The sequence below is a fragment of the Homarus americanus genome, unplaced genomic scaffold (genome assembly GCF_018991925.1).
Source record: "Homarus americanus isolate GMGI-L3 unplaced genomic scaffold, GMGI_Hamer_2.0 scaffold11150, whole genome shotgun sequence".
NCBI lineage: Eukaryota > Metazoa > Arthropoda > Malacostraca > Decapoda > Nephropidae > Homarus > Homarus americanus.
This window is the reverse complement of record NW_024720555.1, coordinates 2,939,382-2,958,539: the sequence shown is the minus strand read 5'-3', so window position 1 is coordinate 2,958,539 and position 19,158 is coordinate 2,939,382. Positions and strand designations below refer to the sequence as shown.

General features: G+C 42.5%; 1 protein-coding gene across 7 annotated transcripts in view; it reads right to left on the bottom strand.

Moving 5' to 3' along the window:
- Positions 1-11,212, bottom strand: part of LOC121860627 (sex-lethal homolog) — a 122,054-nt gene extending 110,842 nt beyond the window's left edge. For all 7 annotated transcript variants that reach the window (XM_042357882.1, XM_042357883.1, XM_042357877.1 and 4 more), the window contains exon 1: positions 11,126-11,212. The gene's annotated coding sequence lies outside the window, so the exon portion shown is untranslated. The remainder of the gene's footprint in view (positions 1-11,125) is intronic.
- Positions 11,213-19,158: the final 7,946 nt, after the last annotated feature.

Genomic DNA, 19,158 nt, shown 5'->3' with positions numbered 1-19,158 from the left:
TTTTAAATTTAAACAATCCTTCTTCAAAAAGCCTGAAACCATCTGCCATTTCTTTTGTAATTAATCCCTTTAGTTCCGGAGTTTCAGTTTCCTCTACATCCTCTGACACAAAATTTACTTCTCCAGTTTAATCAGCTCCTTATTGCTCAATTCTTCAGTATGAAACTCAAGCAACTGTGTGACTTCATCCTCATGAATATCAAGCTGGAGTAAGTTCCCAAGGTCTACCACTGTCTGTGTCATTTCCCCAACATCATTGTCATAGTTTTGGTTTTTGTGGTGGTGTAAGAGTGGATTATATTATATAAAGATTTTAATATGTTGTGTTTCTTATTTCTTACCGTAGAATTTGATAACTTCACACTGGTTACTTACAGGAGATTATGGCGTATCTACGATTCTACGTAGAAGTTCACTCCACCACTCGACATTTCATGATTTATACTTGATAAATGATGCTTTAATGAATTCCATTAATTTCCAACATCCATCTAAGTTATTGGTTATACTTTGTCATAACCAATTTGTCATTACCTTTAGTAATAATAAGAAAGGATCACAGATACAGGCATGGGTGACTCATGGATATGAGTCACTCACATTCACGCTGTAATAAAATTAATCTTCTAAAAGAGGGAATTTTCAACTCGGCAACTCATGTGATTACTCTATGGGTATGACTTCACAGATCCTTAATTCTTCAAGTGATGCATTTACTGCCAGCCTGGATTGCTCTTGTTGCAACCAGGCTTCCGCACAAGAACTTCTTTCCACGGGGAATAACAACAAAAAGTACTCTTGGGTTACCACACACAGTCTTGCGTCACTGACAGTCACTGTAGACGGTTGTCGCGGCAAGGAGAACTGGTAGGCGTGACTTGAATTAACCACTTAGGTGCAATAGACCAGCCCGGGTTGCTTTTGTCACAACCAGGCATTCACACGTGATATTTCCACGGGGATAACAAACCTAGGTTAACACGCTTAGTCTCGTGTCGATCACGGTCACTGTAGACAGGTGTTGTGCAGGAGAACTCTAAGCGTGAATTGATAACCATTTACTGTAGGTTTGGTAGGCCAGCCCGGATTGCTCTTGTTGCAACCAGGCATCCACACGTGATATTTCCACGGGGATAACAACCTAGGTTAACTCGTGTCGACGACGGTCCACAGGACGGAGTGGCGGTGGAAGACTCCGTGTGGTGTCCCGCTCCCTTCAGGAGGGAGGAGGTGGGCGTCTTGACTAACCCATGGCCAAGGGGATAATACTTAAAATGAGGTTTTTTGGTGTGGAGTGATGAACAGTACAACACTGTCTCACTGCCCCCCCCCCCTCCCCTAAAGGCTGGCTAACATACACTAATGGAAAATATATGTCCCACTTATGCCTCGCCGGAAGCCTTGGGCCGGATACTCAAAAACATTTATGGGACTGTTTGTCTTTGAGTACCCCGTAACTGGACTTACAGTCTCAGATCAGTATACTCAAAACACCGATGGTATACTCAAAACAAATATTTGACATCGAACTCCATAAGTTAAAGCCCATAACTTACACCAGCCCATGAGGCTCTTTAACACACTCAACCTAGATGTAGTAGTCACCAATTCCCAATTGTATAAATAATAATAATAATAATATATGTTGTAATAATGCTTGTTAGACTTGTTTTATCATAGAATAATGAAGAAAATGTTTTGTACATAAACATACTGAAATATAGTACAGTATTTCAGTTTGTCTTTTTCGTAAAATTTTTGTTGCAATACTACGAGGCTTTTAGTGTTTGCATTTGGCACAGTTTGGAAGAGACGCATCTTTTGTCTTCTTACAAATTATAAAGTATTTTTTCCCAAAACAGAAGGTCTGTATTGTTCACACTTAGGGTAAAAATATGTTTTATGACTGAGTAAACTTATAGATAGACCTTATTAATGTTGTATAGCCGTAAATATCCCCCAGTAATGAAAGCCAAATATGAAGTGAAGTGAAGTGAACATTCCTGCCTAGACTTCGCCTTGTTTTTCTAATATGCAACCAATAGCCTAGCCCTATTTTCTTATGTACAGTATATGGCTTATGATAACATGAAAGGCTCTAAAGGTTAGCCAAAATTAAATGATATGCGTAAAATATGGATTGCAATTAACTTGATTAATAGGGGCATATAAAACTACTTTTTCATTCTTAGGCCAATAAATGTTCAAACGTGGGGCCTACTCAATTTAGTTATAACATGAGGAATATTTAAATAAGAAATTATACCAATAGGTTATAGGTTAGGTTAGGTTTGGTTATGTTATTTTATGGTATGTTAGGTTAGGTTAGAGAATGTGTAGGTTTTTTGGTGAGTGTCAGGCTGTCAGTGAGACACTTTGTCTAGCAGCTACCTTAGGTCTAGTTCCAGACTTTTCATGAACAGTATCATAGGGTAGAGTATTAATTTAAGAAAATTTATGGATAATCAGCTATAGTTTCAGGTTTTAAATTGTTGTTTTTTGTATGAACTTGAAGACAATTCAGACCAAATGACCCAAACATTGAAAGGAAAACACCATGTTGTAAGCTAAATTTCCCTACAATTATTTTCTTTCTTTTGGCGACTTCACACACCATGGAGCATACTTCACACACCATGGTGCATACTTCAGTCCCACTGAAATTTGGTCGTTTCTTCAGGAGGTTGTCCTTCCATCTTTTGTTTACAAACTAATATCACGTGCATCGCTCTCAGCTGATTTCTCCTTCTCTTGTGATTGGTTGATGATTTTGTTAACTGAGCGCTGATGGCCAACTAGCTCCTGCACTGCCATCTACTTTCTGACAAGAGAACTGAATTTACAGGGTAAACATTAGAGTTATGATAACTTACGAACTGCTTACGGAACTGTAATTAAATTTTGAGTATGCTAAATTTACGGGACTGTGAGGAGTCTGCAATTTACGGTACTGTAACTCGCTAATATACGTAACTTATGAGGTGTTTTGAGTATCCGGCCCCTTATCTCTAGTAAAACAAACTTTGGAAATGGTTGCGTGGGTAAACCTAATGCAACCCATGACAATCATTTTCAGAGCCCTTGAAATCGTGGACAAACTGTGGGCAGTGTTTTTTCCAAACACCATTTACCCTTACCTTGAACCGATTAAACCAGCCCCTACTAGCAACAATACTGTATTCTTCCCCATCACTTAAAGTCAGTGTGCAAGCTTCTCGCTTTTCCTGAATCAAGGCTAGACTTAAAAGACAAATCCTGTTGATTTTGATCTTCCACCCATATCACTAACAATCTTTCCATTTCAATTAACAATATACTTCTTTTTTTTGTTCCCACAGTTGAGTGCATTGGAGTAGATCCTTTTTCATGTTCAACAATTTTCTGTCGTTCAAAATTCTTCCCATCGTTGACCGAGGAAGCCTAATGTGCCTTACCGATCACTGAGGTTGTTTCACCTTTTTCAGAACGTTTAATTACATCAACTTTCATTTCAATTGTACAGTAATTGTTTTCCATTTCTTGGATGCACTACTATCACTTGCATTAGGTTTGGGAGCCATGATGAGGGCAGAAAAAGAGCTAAGAAAAAAGAAAGTTTGAACTTGCTCCCACACATTAAGGCGGTGAGGGTAAAGTTAACCGATGCTCCCACTCCCTCAAGGCGGGTGACTGTGTGAGACACATCACTCCCCACTCCACCTCCCCTCTACATCGTGCAAACTAGTTCTCGTACGTAACTGCTACGAACCATTGTAATTATGCTGAATTTTTAAGATAATTGACCTTATGGGACCTCGTTCGTAAGTTTGGGACCCCCTGTATCCACTTCCGATAACTGACTCCAAAATGTTGAGGATCAGTAAGTTGTTCATATCATCAACATTTTCCAGGCTCATGAATTCTCCGTTCACAAAATATTTCTCAAATTTTTAGATTTATTGATTTTTAATAAACTTGTGGCCAAACTGGCTTGCATTACAAAAAAAAAAATTTTAACCCCTAAATGGCAACCAATCTCAAGTGATGTTAGCTGAAGGGGCAACAACCAATATCAATGGATGTTTCATGTTCCTTGCATTCCAGTTTTTGTGCAAATGTGGGCTGGATTAGGAATCCTTACCTGCCATTTAAAAATTACTGCACTGAAGACAAATTTGGTGGAAAGCAAGGAAAATTTACTTCAATTTAATTTAAGATTTAGCAACTAAGCCAATGTCTACATACATGAATAACTCCAGCAAAATAACTAAAAAATATCTTGAAGTTTTGTACAAGTGTCTAATCTTAACAAACAAGTCCCTCAGAAAATGTCCAACTTTCAGTGCTATAGTGTAGTGTATCACTTGATGGTTTGTCAGAGCTAAATCAGACATAACTAAATACAAATAGGCTACATTATTGGTCACGGCAAAATAGCCCGACAGGCTGTTATGGTGCTACAGTACAGTATTTTACCCGTCCATAGTTTACGTAATAGAATAATAATATAATAGTATTTTTTGTATTATGCAAAGAAAAACATGACATGATGATATTTATATAAAAAAATTATTTTGTAAATACTGTATATACATTACTATAAACAAGGGATAATGAGGAATACCATCCATGAAGATGGCATGTGGCTGTGTAGCCGACTTGCCACCCAGTAGAACTCAGAGCGGGTGGATATTATTTTAACGATAATTTCTGACAAAAACAAGATAATTTTCATCTATGACACCTTTGGTGAATTTACCCATAACAAAGATATAGCGGGTTGAAAAACATCAAATAACAAATAAAAATGCTATAAAAATTCTTAGCGGTGGCAAGAAATAATAAAGATAATTTTGTGTTTAATGATAATTTTTCAGAAAAACAAGATGAATGTCTTCTATGACGTTTCCCTCACACACAACCTAGAACTGAGATATTTAATATGCCAGGGGTCCTGCCAGTTAGGAAGTAGGTAGTAGGCAGCTATCAAACAGGGAGGTACTACCGCCTGGAAAGATATTCGAAGCATAATGTATTATCTAATGGTAGGCCCTGCTGCCACATGGCATCACAAAAATTGTGACCAAATCCCAGGTTGCTGATCTGACTTTCTGCCTCATTTGCACAAAATTGTAGGGTCTCAATTGTTTCTCTTACTTTGACAACACAACACAAAATATATATATATATATATATATATATATATATATATATATATATATATATATATATATATATATATATATATATATATATATATATATATATATATATATATATATATATATATATATTCAACCCTCACTTTACGCGGTCCCACATTCCGCGTTTCCACGTTTACGCGGTACCCTGCCGAAACCTGGGATGCTTACATTCCGCGGTGCGTGTGCCCCTTTACGCGGAGTGTCCGGCTCGACGCCATTTTTAGATTCGACCCTCCCGCCTCCGCCAGGGCAAGTCGTGCGGTAGGGTTGCGCAGTGCATGTCTCTGTTGCGTTATCAGTGACGTCATATAACATATCGGACTGTGATTGACCATGCATCCCTACCTCCCTCCGCTGATAGCTGTAATTGGTTTAAAGTAATATGACGTGTCCACCCAGGGAGGGAGGAAAGACGACGCTTGACCTAGCCGCGGCAGTTTCATCCCTCCAGGCCACACCGTGTAATCGTGCATCCACTGTTCTGTAAAATGGCTTCCGCCGGACCACCGCCCCCAGAGAAACCTTTCCTTGCCTGGACCCAGCCGCCCTAAGCCAAAGAAGACACGACATTCCTTAAGCTACGAGGTGAAGTACAAGATCATCCAAGAGTTGGAGAAAGGAACAAGACAGGTTGAATTGGCGCGCCAGCATGGTGTGAACGAATCTACGATCCGGACGATAAAGAAGGATGCAGCCAAGATAAAGGAGCACATGAAGATCACAAAGTCTACAGGTGCTTCTATGATCAAGTATTTCCACAACCAGGTGCTTCTCAAGACGGAAAAATTACTTGTGAGCTACTTGGTGCGTCAGGCGCGACGGAACATGGCGGTGGACACGTGCTCTGTTAAGGAGTACGCACGTGAACTGTATGCTGCAGTGTCACGAAAGATGGGAATTACAGAGCCCAAACCCTTTAATGCTTCCTCTGGGTGGTTACAGAGGTTTAAGATGAGGAACAAGATCACCAATATCAACATTGGTGGTGAAGAAGCTAGTGCTGACCGTGTTGCGGCGCGGGAAATTCCTCCGTTTTTAGGTGAGATTATGGAGGAAGGACAGTACACCGATGACCAGGTGTTTAACATGGACGAATCTGGTCTTTTGTGGAAAAAGCTACCTTCCAAGACCTTCGTTGTGAAGAATGCCAGCAAGATTCGGGGCCGGAAGTTGCAGAAGGAGCTCATCACCGTCCTGTTTACCGCCAATGCCTCCGGTACCTGTAAGCTCACGTTATCGGTGATCCACACAGCACGCAAGCCGCAAGCCTACAAGAGCATGGACATGACCAAGCTAAATTTCCACTGGCTGACCGCACGTAAGGCGTGGATGTTCTCTACACTGTCCCTCTCCTGGTTTGATGACTGTTTCGTTCCCGATGTAAAGAAATTCTGTGAGCAACAGAATGTGCCATTCAAGATTTTGTTGCTGCTGGACAACGCACCAGGACACTCGCCCCTACTGTTAGATCGTCACCCCAACGTAAAAGTGGTCTTCCTTCCTCCCAACACTACGTCTATATTACAGCCCATGGACCAAGAGTTAATCTGTAATGTAAAAGCTGCATTCTCTACTAAAAAATTCAAGCTCCTGAACGACTACACCAACACCAGGGAAGAGTTGCGTAACATGAGTGACACCACCACCGATAGCAAGAGTGAAGACGACGAGGATCAACAGTTGGCAGAGCAACAAGTACTTTTAAAACAATTCTGGAGAATATTCAACATCAAGAAAGCTGTGGACTTCTTGGTGGAGGCATGGGATCAGCTGTCTGTAGCAACTGTTCGTCACGCATGGAGACATGTGTTGCAAGGCATTCCGGCCGTTAGGCAGAGTCAATCTGTGACTGGTGAGGTTCAGACTGTTGCAATAGCAGTGTACCTTGCCAGAGAAGCTGCGCAGAGTGTTACAGCTGCAGGCTTCTCCGAGACCACCAACGACGACATCCTGGAGGTAATAAGGGATCCTGATGTGACTACCGACGAGATGGTAGATGATGATGACGTCAGTGAAGAGGCAGGTGGTGCGTCATCCCAAGAAGAACACCGCTTATCCCATAGTAATGTTAGGGGTGCCATCGAGTGTATCGAGAAAGTCAAGTTCCTCCTTTCCGACGACCCTGACGTAAACAGGTATGAAATCTTCACGACCCAGCTGTTGCAGACTATGGAGCCCTACTTCAAGGTTTATCAAGACAACATAAACACCAGCCGTCAGCAAAGCATAACAGAGTTCTTCGCCCGCAACCCACCACAGCCAGCCCAAGCCAGTGATAGTGACAGAGGTAGAGACAGTGAAGATGACTTTGAGGGATTTGTCAGGGAGGCCCTGACAACCGTGGATGACAGTGATGGTGACTCACCTGAGGGCCAGTAGCCTGCCCTCTGCCTCGGAACCAGCCTCCATCCCCGTATGCCGACCCATCTCTTCTACTGACATAAGTGTTACACCCAACCTTTAGTTTTCCTAACCTAACCTTTATTTTTCCTAACTTAACCTTTATTTTTCCTAACCTAACCTCTTCTATATTAATTGTGTGTGCATATCATCATAAAGTTAAGATAAAATTTTCACTACAACATAGTTGTGTGTCGTCAAAAAGTGGAGTTTGGGGGTCGTCTCGGTCTCTATTTTAATTAATCCCATATGTTATGTTGTTCACTTTACGCGTTTCTCACTTTCCGCGGTACCCTGTAGGTTGTATTAACCGAGTAAAGTGAGGGTTGACTGTATATATAGATTGTTTCTCACTATTGATCTTTTTTTTTCATTTTTGTATTTCTTTATGGTTCTTTATTATTATTATTATTATTATTAGTGTTGTTGTTATTTTTTTTTTTAGTTTTATAGTTTTTATTATAAATTTTATTTACCATGAACTAATTATTATTATAGTTACATTTTCGCCCCCCAGGCCACAATGTGGATCAGTGACCTGTGCCCGGGTGGGCTAATCCCATAAAAAAAAATATATATATATATATATATATATATATATATATATATATATATATATATATATATATATAAATCAGCAAGGCAAAAAAAAAATATATATAATATATATTATATATTGATATATTCTATATATATATATATTGACAGTATAATATATATTATGAAATATATATATATATATATATATATATATATATATATATATATATATATATATATATATATATATATATATATATATATATATAAAATAAATAAATAAAAAATAAAAATAAACAAAAATAAAAAAGTTTGGTTGGTAAGGAAGTTAGGTAGGTTTTTGGAAGTTGGTAGGTTTTGGAGTTGGTGGTTTGGAGGTTGGTAGGTTTGGTAGAATAGGAGTTAGGTAAGTTTGTGGGTTTGGAAGTTAGGTGGGTTTGGTAGAATAGGAAGTTAGGTAAGTTTGGTAGAATAGGAAGTTAGGTGGGTTTGGAAGTTAGGTAGGTTTGGAAGTTAGTAGGTTTGGTAGAATAGGAAGTTAGGTAAGTTGGTGGGTTTGGAGTTAGGTAGGTTTGGTAGAATAGGAGTTAGGTAAGTTTGGTAGAATAGAGTTAGGTGGGTTTGGAGTTAGGTAGGTTTGGGTTAGGTGGGTTTGGTAGAATAGGAAGTTAGGTAAGTTTGGTAGGTTTGGAAGTTAGGTAGGTTTGGTAGAATGGGAGTTAGGTAAGTGTGGTTGGTTAGGAAGTTAGGTGGGTTTGGAGTTAGGTAGCTTTGGTAGAATAGGAGGTTGGTAAGTTTGGTTAGTTGGAAGTTAGGTAGGTTTGGTTGGTTAGGAAGTTAGGTAAGTGTGGTTGGTTGGGAGTTAGGTGGGTTTGGTAGAATGGGAGTTTGGTAAGTTTGGTGGAATAGGAGTTAGGTAAGTTTGGTAGAATAGGAGTTAGGTGGGTTTGGTGAGAATAGGAAGTTAGGTGGGTTTGGAGTTAGGTGGGTTTGGTGGAATGGAAGTTAGGTAAGTTTGGTGAATAGGAAGTTAGGTAAGTTTGGTAGAATATAGGAGTTAGGTAGGTTTGGTGGAATAGGAAGTTAGGTAGGTTTTGGAAGTTAGGTAGGTTTGGTAGAATAGGAAGTTAGGTAAGTTTGGTAGAATAGGAAGTTGGTGGGTTTGGAGTTAGGTAGGTTTGGAGATTAGGTAGGTTTGGTAGAATGGAAGTTAGGTAAGTTTGGTAGGTTTGGAAGTTAGGTGGGTTTGGTGAATAGGAAGTTAGGTAAGTGTGGTTGGTTAGGAAGTTAGGTAGGTTTGGAAGTTAGGTAGGTTTGGTGGGAATAGGAAGTTTGGTAGGTTTGGTTGGTTAGGAAGTTAGGTAGGTTTGGTTGGTTAGGAAGTTAGGTAAGTGTGGTTGGTTGGGAGTTAGGTAGGTTTGGTAGAATGGAAGTTTGGTAAGTTTGGTTGGTTAGGAAGTAAGTAGGTTTTGGTTGGTTAGGAAGTTAGGTGGGTTTGGTGAGATGGGGAAGTTTGGTTGGTTAGGAAGTTAGGTGGGTTTGGTTGGTTAGGAAGTTAGGTAAGTGTGGTTGGTTAGGAAGTTAGGTAGGTTTGGTTGGTTAGGAAGTTAGGTGAAGTGTGGTTGGTTGGAGTTAGGTAAGTGTGGTTGGTTAGGAAGTTAGGTAAGTGTGGTTGGTTAGGAAGTTAGGTAAGTGTGGTTGGTTAGGAAGTTAGTAAAGTGTGGTTGGTTAGGAAGTTAGGTAGGTTTGGTTGGTTAAGAAGTTCGGTAAGTTTGGTCGTTTATAGCAATTAGTAATACATGATAATACAATAAATACAATTATATCATTACTTCTACGACATAAACAAAGAACTGGCAAAATACTGTAGCCCAAATTGCCGTGACTAGCTCTTTAGCCACTGCCAATTAAATAGCAGTTCTGTCAATTTTCCCATTATGCTGAAGGTGTGGAAACCTACAGTGCAGGGTACTCATTTCTGCTTTAAAAAAACATAAATAAATAAATAAAAAATACATATTTGCCTTACTTCTAAACTGGATTTACATTTACTGTACAATTAATACTTTGAAAAAATTCAAAAAATCTTTTATTCAGGCATTAATCTATGATACTTCAACCAGAAGATTTCCCATCAACTTATTAGTTGAGAAGATAATTTAACATTATTACCTGATGATGATCATACCTTGTATGCTCAAACTTTCCCTTCAAAACAAAAAACAGAAATTATAGTAATTATGGCACAAAAGGAATATATATATATATATATATATATATATATATATATATATATATATATATATATATATATATATATATATATATATATTATAATATTTTTCTTAACATGACCATTTAATGCGCTTACCCGAAGTGCCATAATTTATAGTATAACGGTAATCAATAAAAATCAATTACTATGAAACAATGCCCCCATAACAGCCTTAAAATGCTAGCATTACCACATAAATAGAGTATATGTGAGCATCATCAGAACTCCTTAATCAAATTACATTAAAATGGTGTCTATAATGCTGTAACTTCCTTTTTTCCTACATTGGTGCGATAAATAATTATATATAAACCTACATACATATGCCACAGTTAATGTACCAATTCAGCACATGTGACTTGCCTCATCCTTCGGCACCGTCCTATGGCAAATTTATCCAGTTCTAAACAATGCCAAATTCCCATATGTTGTTCATTGTTCTGGCGCTAGTAGGCTTTTATCTCGGCTCATACTGCCCAGATGATCTAATGACATCAGAGAGACAGAGAGTTATAGAGGATGAAGAAAGAGAAGTCTCGGGTGGTCGTTGAGGAGGGAAGGCCGCGCACTCACCCACGGCCACCCGCCAACGAGATATTTCCTTTACTCTCGTTTCGATCCTTACCTTTCCCGCCACACCCAGCCCCGTCCTTCACTTAGTCACATCTATAGCGTATGCGGCACCCTCATGCACAACAATGAAGACTCAAAATGGTGAAATACTTACCTAAATAAACAAAAACATTGAGCTGTCTTAGTGGTGGGATGCCGGGTAGACGCGCGAGCACACAAACATTGGCGCACGCCTGCCAACCTCATCTTATTCTTCCAGATTCTCTTTATACTACTCTGTTTTTACATAGAAGTTGTTGGAAAATCATGGAAATATTACAAGGTAACTATAATATACTTGTTATCATTAAATATGCAACGATATTTTAAAAAGCTCTATTGATTTTGACGTGGCACCCTTGTTATCAAAGAAAATGGTAAGCTGTCCATTTTCTTTTATCTCTAAGCATCACATGGCAAACCTTGATGAAGAAATTCAAATTCAAAGAATAATTATAAGGATATAAAAACAAAGTAAATTATCCTGGAGAACGTCAGGAACAGTGCGGCAGTACACAGAAAACATGTTATGGATTAAGTTTCTGTGCCCCCCTAAAATGTAGATATACTGTAGAGCCGGAAAGGAATTTAACAACTCTAAGTAGCCTTATTACAAGTTAATAAGTAGATGTTCATTATGAAAAAAAAAATTACTTTCAATAGAGAAATGCATTTTACATGTGACTAGCAAAAATTAAGTGACGATTCCTTAGATATTTTTAACGATACTTATAGGTCTACAAAAGCATGACCATACAATATTTATTATTCTTCATTAATCTGTTTATGAGCTGGACGGAGACTGTTAGTCCTCTTATATAGAATATACGAATAACCACTGGATATATATATATTTTTTTTACGAAAAGGTTAGAAAAGGTTAGTTGTCATCAGCCTCAGGAAATAATGCAGGATGTGATTTTTTTCAAGAGAAAAAATGATTGCTGCATTATGTAATCTTTCATTCCGTTACAGTAAGATAATAATTGGCACAAACTTTTAAAACAGTACGTTAAAATTATCCAGAACTACGTCAGATAATCATTGAAATTATATGAAGTTTCATCCCCTGAGGTGTCCTACTTCATGAGATTCTCTACTTCGAGATAGCCCAGACCTCATATTTCCTCCACCTTCTCCATCCATTCACAGTTTGACATTGCTGATCACCATCTGCTTTCCTCTGTCTTCTGCAGTCAACAGATTTTGCTGTGTCACCAGCGTAAGTTCTCGACATCACCAATAACACTTTTCATAAAGACTATCTGAACATACAAAGTGTTTCTTCCTCATCATATTCCAGGTACTGTAGTAGGTAGTAGGCAGCTATCAAACAGGGAGACAAATATTGGAAGCATAATGCATTGTCTAATGGTAGACCCTGCTGCCATATGGCATCACAAAAATTGTGACCAGGTTCCATGATGCTGATCTGACTTTCTGCCTTTTACACAATTGCAAGGTTTCAATTGTTTCTCTGACTGATAACACAACATATATACAGAATATCGTTTCTCACTGTTGATATTTTTGTATTTATTTATGGTCCTTTATGAATATTATTATTATTATTATTATTATTATTATTATTATTATTATTATTATATTATTATTATTATATTTTTTATTTAATATTTATGTTTTATTATTATTATTATTATTGTTATTATTATTATTATTATTATTATTATTATTATTATTATTATTATTATTATTATTATTACTACTATTATTATATTTTCGCTCCCAGGCCCTGATGTGTCATTGACCTGTGCCCTGGTGGGCTAATCGGGCCATTGTAAGAAGAAGGTGAATAAGGCAACGAAATTATATAGTAGATCTTATAAGAAGGTCGTTTTTGGATGGTCCGTCGCTCGTCATGATCTTCAAGAGTGAGGTGCTTCCCCGTCTGGGATATTGTCACACCGTCTGGTCCCCGAGGTATGCTAGAGATTGTCAATTGATTGTAAATGTCTAACGGAGGGCGGTGCCTGCTCTACGGAACCTCAGTTAGGGCGACCTAATTGAAGTGTATAAACATCTCAGGGGCACTACTCGGTCGAATGCACACCGAGCAGGCGGACGTCCGCCCCACAAGGGATCACAGCTCAAGTTTGAAGAATCCACTGGTCCAGAAAACTGTGAGGGTAATTTTTTCGAGTGAGAGTTGTGAACTCTTGAAACAATCTGCTGGAGAATGTTGTGACGGCACCAAGTGTGAGCTCATTCAAGGTCAGACTTTACCAACACTGGAGCAGGTTCCGATATATTCAGGAGCCAGTGCATGCCCAATATCTGCCAACAGTGTGTATCAGAGACGTGACCGATCGCCCAAGCGGCTAACGAGCCGATTAGTGACGAAGAGGATAAAAGTAAAAGTGAAAAAAATAATAATAATAAAATGGCCACCTTGTGTCCTGGGAGATGGCCATGTGATGCAAAACTTTCCCCTGACCCGGTCGTTTCTAGTGATGTTAATAATGCCATTGTGCATCTTGCATGTTTTGTTCACCCATTCTGTGGCTTGGTTGAAACGCGGTTGACTTTTCTTCATTATAGAGTTTCCTTCTGGGAACTCTGTGTGAACTTCTGGTGCTTTCTACTCTATTCTCTTCATGTCGGCTAATTTGTGTGGTCATGTATTGTGAGCCATGGTAGGATTGCAGCTCCTCCAGATGCAGGTTCCAGTTGCCATCCCTCTCTGCCCTGATGAAGTCCAACAAGTTCTCCACCATTTTCATGTATGTCAACCACAAGGTGTAGTTAGGGTACTCTGTGTACTGCGCAGATAACGTCCATGATATCTTGGACTGTCACCACCTAAGAGACTGTGACAACTTGTCCACTGCCGTGTTGAGCCGTCATTCTGTCTAAACTGCAAGGCAGGTTGCTTGAATTTGGCCTCGTCTGCGTGACCATTTGCCGTTAACCACGACTCAAAAATTGGGATACGCTAAAGCACTTCATAGATCAGCTTGTGACCCCGGATAACTTGATGGTATGCTTTGCCCTCCATAATGGTCTCAGTGGTATTTGTGCCATACACACCGGATTCAGTCCACAAATCATTGAGACCAGCATTCTTCACTTGTTGCCCCAATGGCTTTCAAGATGTGTAGGCCTCCCATTATGAAGATGAAGTTTTCGAATTCTGGTTTAGCCCACAAACTCCTTGCCCCTGCTGTACAGTGTACAGTGGCTGATCAGCAGTGATGATTGTGTGTTTCAGGCCAACGTGGTTAGAAATGTAGATGATTGATGACAATGGCCATCGTATCATTTTCATCAGCATACTTTTTTATTTTTATACTCTTCACCACTGATCGGCTCGTTAGCCTCTTAACTGCACCGAGTGTGAGGTCTTTCAAGACTAGACTTGATAAGCACTGGAGCAGGTTCAGATACATTCGGGAGCCAGTGCATGCCCATGTGTATGTTGACAATGAGCTGGAGTTCTCGGGCCATTGCGAGAAGAAGGTAAATAAGGCAAATAAATTATTGGGTCTTATAAGAAGGTCGTTCAGATATCTAGACGGTCCGTTCCTCGTAACGATCTTCAAGAGTGAAGTGCTTCCCCATCTGGAGTACTGCCACCCCGCCTGGTCCCCGAGATATGCACTTCGGCACCTCAACTACCCTGAGAGATTGGAGCGCCTGAACTTGCCTAGCTTATACTACAGACGGGCAAGGGGTGACCTAATTGAGGTGTATAAGCATCTCAAGGGGCACTACTCAGTCGAGTGTCCTTACTTGGAGCTGGCGGACGCTCGCCTCACAATGGGTCACAGCTCAAGATTGAAGAAGCCACAGGTCCAGAAAACTGTGAGGGCAAACTTTTTCGGAGTAAGAGTTGTGGACTCTTGGAACAATCTACCAGAAAGTGTTGTAACGGCACCGAATGTGAGCGCTTTCAACTGGAGCGGGTTCAGGTACATTCAGGAGCCGGTGCATGCCCAGTACTTGCTAACAGTGCGTAACAGAGACGTGACCAATCGCCCAATCGGCTAACGAGCCGATCAGTGGTGAAGAGGATAAAAGAAAAGGTAAAAAAAAAAAGCAGTACTCGCCAACAGTGCGCATACAGAGACGTGACCGATCGCCCAGTTAAGCGGCTAACGAGCTGATCAGTGGTGAAGAGGATAAAAGTAAAAATGTATGCTGATGAAAATGATACGATGGCTATTGTCATCAACACTCTGGCAGATTGTTCCAAGAGTTCACAACTCTCACTCCGAAAAAGGTACCCCTTACAATTTTCTGAGCTTGCGGCTTAATAAAAATAATAATTAACGGTTTATTGAAAAAGTTCTGCAGCCCGATGGCTGAAAATATACATTGGACAGAAATGACTTATTACATACATTGGTGGTTTAACAAAAGCCTTCATTAGAGAAAGGTAAAGGAACATACAGTGAACATGCAGATTAATGTAGGTGTTGAACAGCAAACTCGTAGTGTAGTAACTCCCTCCCAGATGGTGTTAGGAGGAACTCACGTGGTGTAGTAGTTCCCTCAGATGGTGTTATGAGGGACCTAGCGTGGTGTAGTAATTCCCTCGCAGATGGTGTTATGAGGGGCCTCACGTGGTGTAGTAAAACCCTCACAGATAGTGTTATGAGGGACCTCACGTGATGTAGTAATTACCTCACAGATGGTGTTATAAGGGACCTCACGTGGTGTAGTAGTTACCTCACAGATGGTGTTATGAGGGGCCTCACGTGGTGTAGTAACTCCCTCACAGATGGTGTTATGAGGGGCATCACGTGGTGTAGTAATTCCCTCACAGATGGTGTTATGAGGGGCCTGACGTGGTGTAGTAATTCCTTCACAGATGGTGTTATGAGGGACCTCACGTGGTGTAGCAATTCCCTCACAGATGGTGTTATGAGGGACTTGACGTGGTGTAGTAATTCCCTCACATATGGTGTTATGAGGGACATGTGGTGTAGTAATTCCCTCACAGATGGTGTTATAGGAGTGAGGTGTGGTCTTACGCCTTCCTATCGTAGACGGATTAACACATCGCTGGTTGTTGTTGGGTCTCAAGGGCCGTTATCACTGGGTACCTGGGACCTCACTGTGTGAAGGTTAACTTGGGTACGACTGTTATTGTTGAGTTGTTCTCACTGACTTAAGCACTGTTCACCACTGTTCACCTCTGTTTAACACTGGTTCCGTTCCTTTCCAAAATGAAATTGTAACTTCTGGCGAGAACTTGTTGATATCCCTGTGGGGAGGAGGGTTCAGGGGAGGGGGTTGGTATGGGCCAACTTAACAGTTGACCTGGCTGCTCCGAGAGGAGCGCCAGGTCCGTCTTGACCCTTCGGTGGTCAAGGATGTAGCTTCAACCTTGAGCTGTGACCCCTTGTGGGGCGAGCGTCCGCCAGCTCCAGGTAAGGGCACTCGACTAAATAGTGCCCTTTGAAATGCTTATGTACCTCAATTAGGTCTCCCCTTGCCCTTCTGTAGTATAAGCTAGGCAATTTCAGGCGCTTTAATCTCTCAGGGTAGCTGAGCCATGGTAGTGTAGGGGACGAGATGTTGGTTCACACTCAGGATGGGTTGGAGAAAGGAAACCCACAATGTGCTCTCTGTATACATGTTGTATTGGATGTACAATGTAGCTTGGTGCTGGGAAGTGGCAGCGTGGTTACAAGCGTGATGTAGAGAGAGCTGGTTGGTGAGGATGCTCAGAGGAGGACAGCTTGTGGGTCGCCATGCTCGCCGGCGGGAGCGAGGGCCACCAGGCAGGAGCGGAGGAGGTGGTGTTACTTGAAGACTGGCTGTAGGTAGAAAGAGAGGTAGGTCACCACGAGGTCAGGTCTTATATAGCGGAGGTAGGCGTGGCTTAATAGTTGACCTCCGTCATGTAAGGCGGCGCTGGTTGACCTAGACCACGAGGCATACACTGGGGAATTCGCGGGGTCGGCTACTCAGCGACAAACAGCGTTTGTAGGGGAGGAAACCACTACAATACTCCCCCTTCCCTCCAGGCGGTGTAGGAGACTTGTTGTCTGCAGAGTTGCATCCCACAGGTGAGGCAGAACGGGCGGTGCAGGAGACTTGTTGTCGGCTGGGTTGTATGCCACATGTGAGACATAACGGCGAGGGCGTGGATGAGCTGGCCACTAGTGGAGACAACTCTGTCTAGATACACGAGATCTGTGGGAGGAGAGAGAGAGAAGGAGGGTTGTGGAGGCGATGAATGTTGTGCTTCCCTCGCGGCAGATACAGAGTCCACAGATGCGCCTGCTGGGGTGTGTGGGCCTGGGTCAGGAGCAGGGGCAGCGTTACGAAGAGTGTCCATGACAGCAGCAAGGAGTACCTGAGGGGAAAAAAAAAGGGTTTGTGGGGCCGCACTCAGGCGCATGGGCCGCGTCGGGAGCAGGGGCTGCCAGGCAGGAGCGGAGGATGGTCCGCGTCAGGAGGAGGGTCCAGGGCAGTGGCAGGGGGTACTGCTGGGCCGGGGCCGGCGTCTGAGGCAGGACGGGTGTGCTGGGGTCGGTAGGACGTGGTGCTTGGGGCAGGAAGAGGAGCAGCTGTCTGCTTAGAGTAGCAGAGCTGCTCTAGGGTGTCTAACCTGCAGTGTAGAGACAATAGCTGTGGAGCCGATGAGAGCTGCCTCTGTGTGGATAAGCCAGTCTTCCATGTTGCTTGAAGACTGGGAGAGTGATCGGTTTCTCCTCCATCCTGTGTGAGTGCAAATCTCCGGGGGTCACCATTTGTGGGGTTATAGACATTGGTTCACACTCAGCATGGATTGGAGAAAGGAAACTCACAATGTATACATGTTATATTGGAAGTACATTGTACAATGCAGCTTGGTGCTGGGAAGAGGCAGCGTGGTTACAAGCGTGATGTAGAGAGAGCTGGTTGGTGAGGGTGCTCAGAGGAGGACCAGCTTGTGGGTCGCCATGCTCGCCGGCGGGAGCGAGGGCCGCCAGGCAAGAGCGGAGGAGGTGGTGTTACTTGAAGACTGGCTGTAGGTAGAAAGAGAGGTAGGTCACCACGAGGTCAGGTCTTATATAGCGGAGGTAGGCGTGGCTTAATAGTTGACCTCCGTCATGTAAGGCGGCGCTGGTTGACCTAGACCACGAGGCATACACTGGGGAATTCGCGGGGTCGGCTACTCAGCGACAAACAGCGTTTGTAGTGGAGGAATCCACTACAATACTCCTCCTTCCCTCCAGGCGGTGTAGGAGACTTGTTGTCTGCAGGGTTGCATGGCACATGTGAGGCAGAACGGGCGGTGCATGCCACATGTGAGACATAACGGCGAGGGCGTGGATGAGCTGGCCGCTAGTGGAGACAACTTTGTCTAGATACACGAGATCTGTGGGAGGAGAGAGGGAGAAGGAGTGTTGTGGAGGCGATGAATGTTGTGCTTCCCTCGCGACAGGTACAGAGTCCTCAGATCCGCCTGCTGGGGTGTGTGGGTCTGGGTCAGGAGCAGGGGCTGCGTCAGGAAGAGGGTCTATGACAGCAGCAAGGAGTACCTGAGGGGAAAAAAAAAGGGTTTGTGGGGCCGCACTCAGGCGCATGGGCCGCGTCGGGAGCAGGGGCTGCCAGGCAGGAGCGGAGGATGGTCCGCGTCAGGAGGAGGGTCCAGGGCAGTGGCAGGGGGTACTGCTGGGCCGGGGCCGGCGTCTGAGGCAGGACGGGTGTGCTGGGGTCGGTAGGACGTGGTGCTTGGGGCAGGAAGAGGAGCAGCTGTCTGCTTAGAGTAGCAGAGCTGCTCTAGGGTGTCTAACCTGCAGTGTAGAGACAATAGCTGTGGAGCCGATGAGAGCTGCCTCTGTGTGGATAAGCCAGTCTTCCATGTTGCTTGAAGACTGGGAGAGTGATCGGTTTCTCCTCCATCCTGTGTGAGTGCAAATCTCCGGGGGTCACCATTTGTGGGGTTATAGACATTGGTTCACACTCAGCATGGATTGGAGAAAGGAAACTCACAATGTATACATGTTATATTGGAAGTACATTGTACAATGCAGCTTGGTGCTGGGAAGAGGCAGCGTGGTTACAAGCGTGATGTAGAGAGAGCTGGTTGGTGAGGGTGCTCAGAGGAGGACCAGCTTGTGGGTCGCCATGCTCGCCGGCGGGAGCGAGGGCCGCCAGGCAAGAGCGGAGGAGGTGGTGTTACTTGAAGAC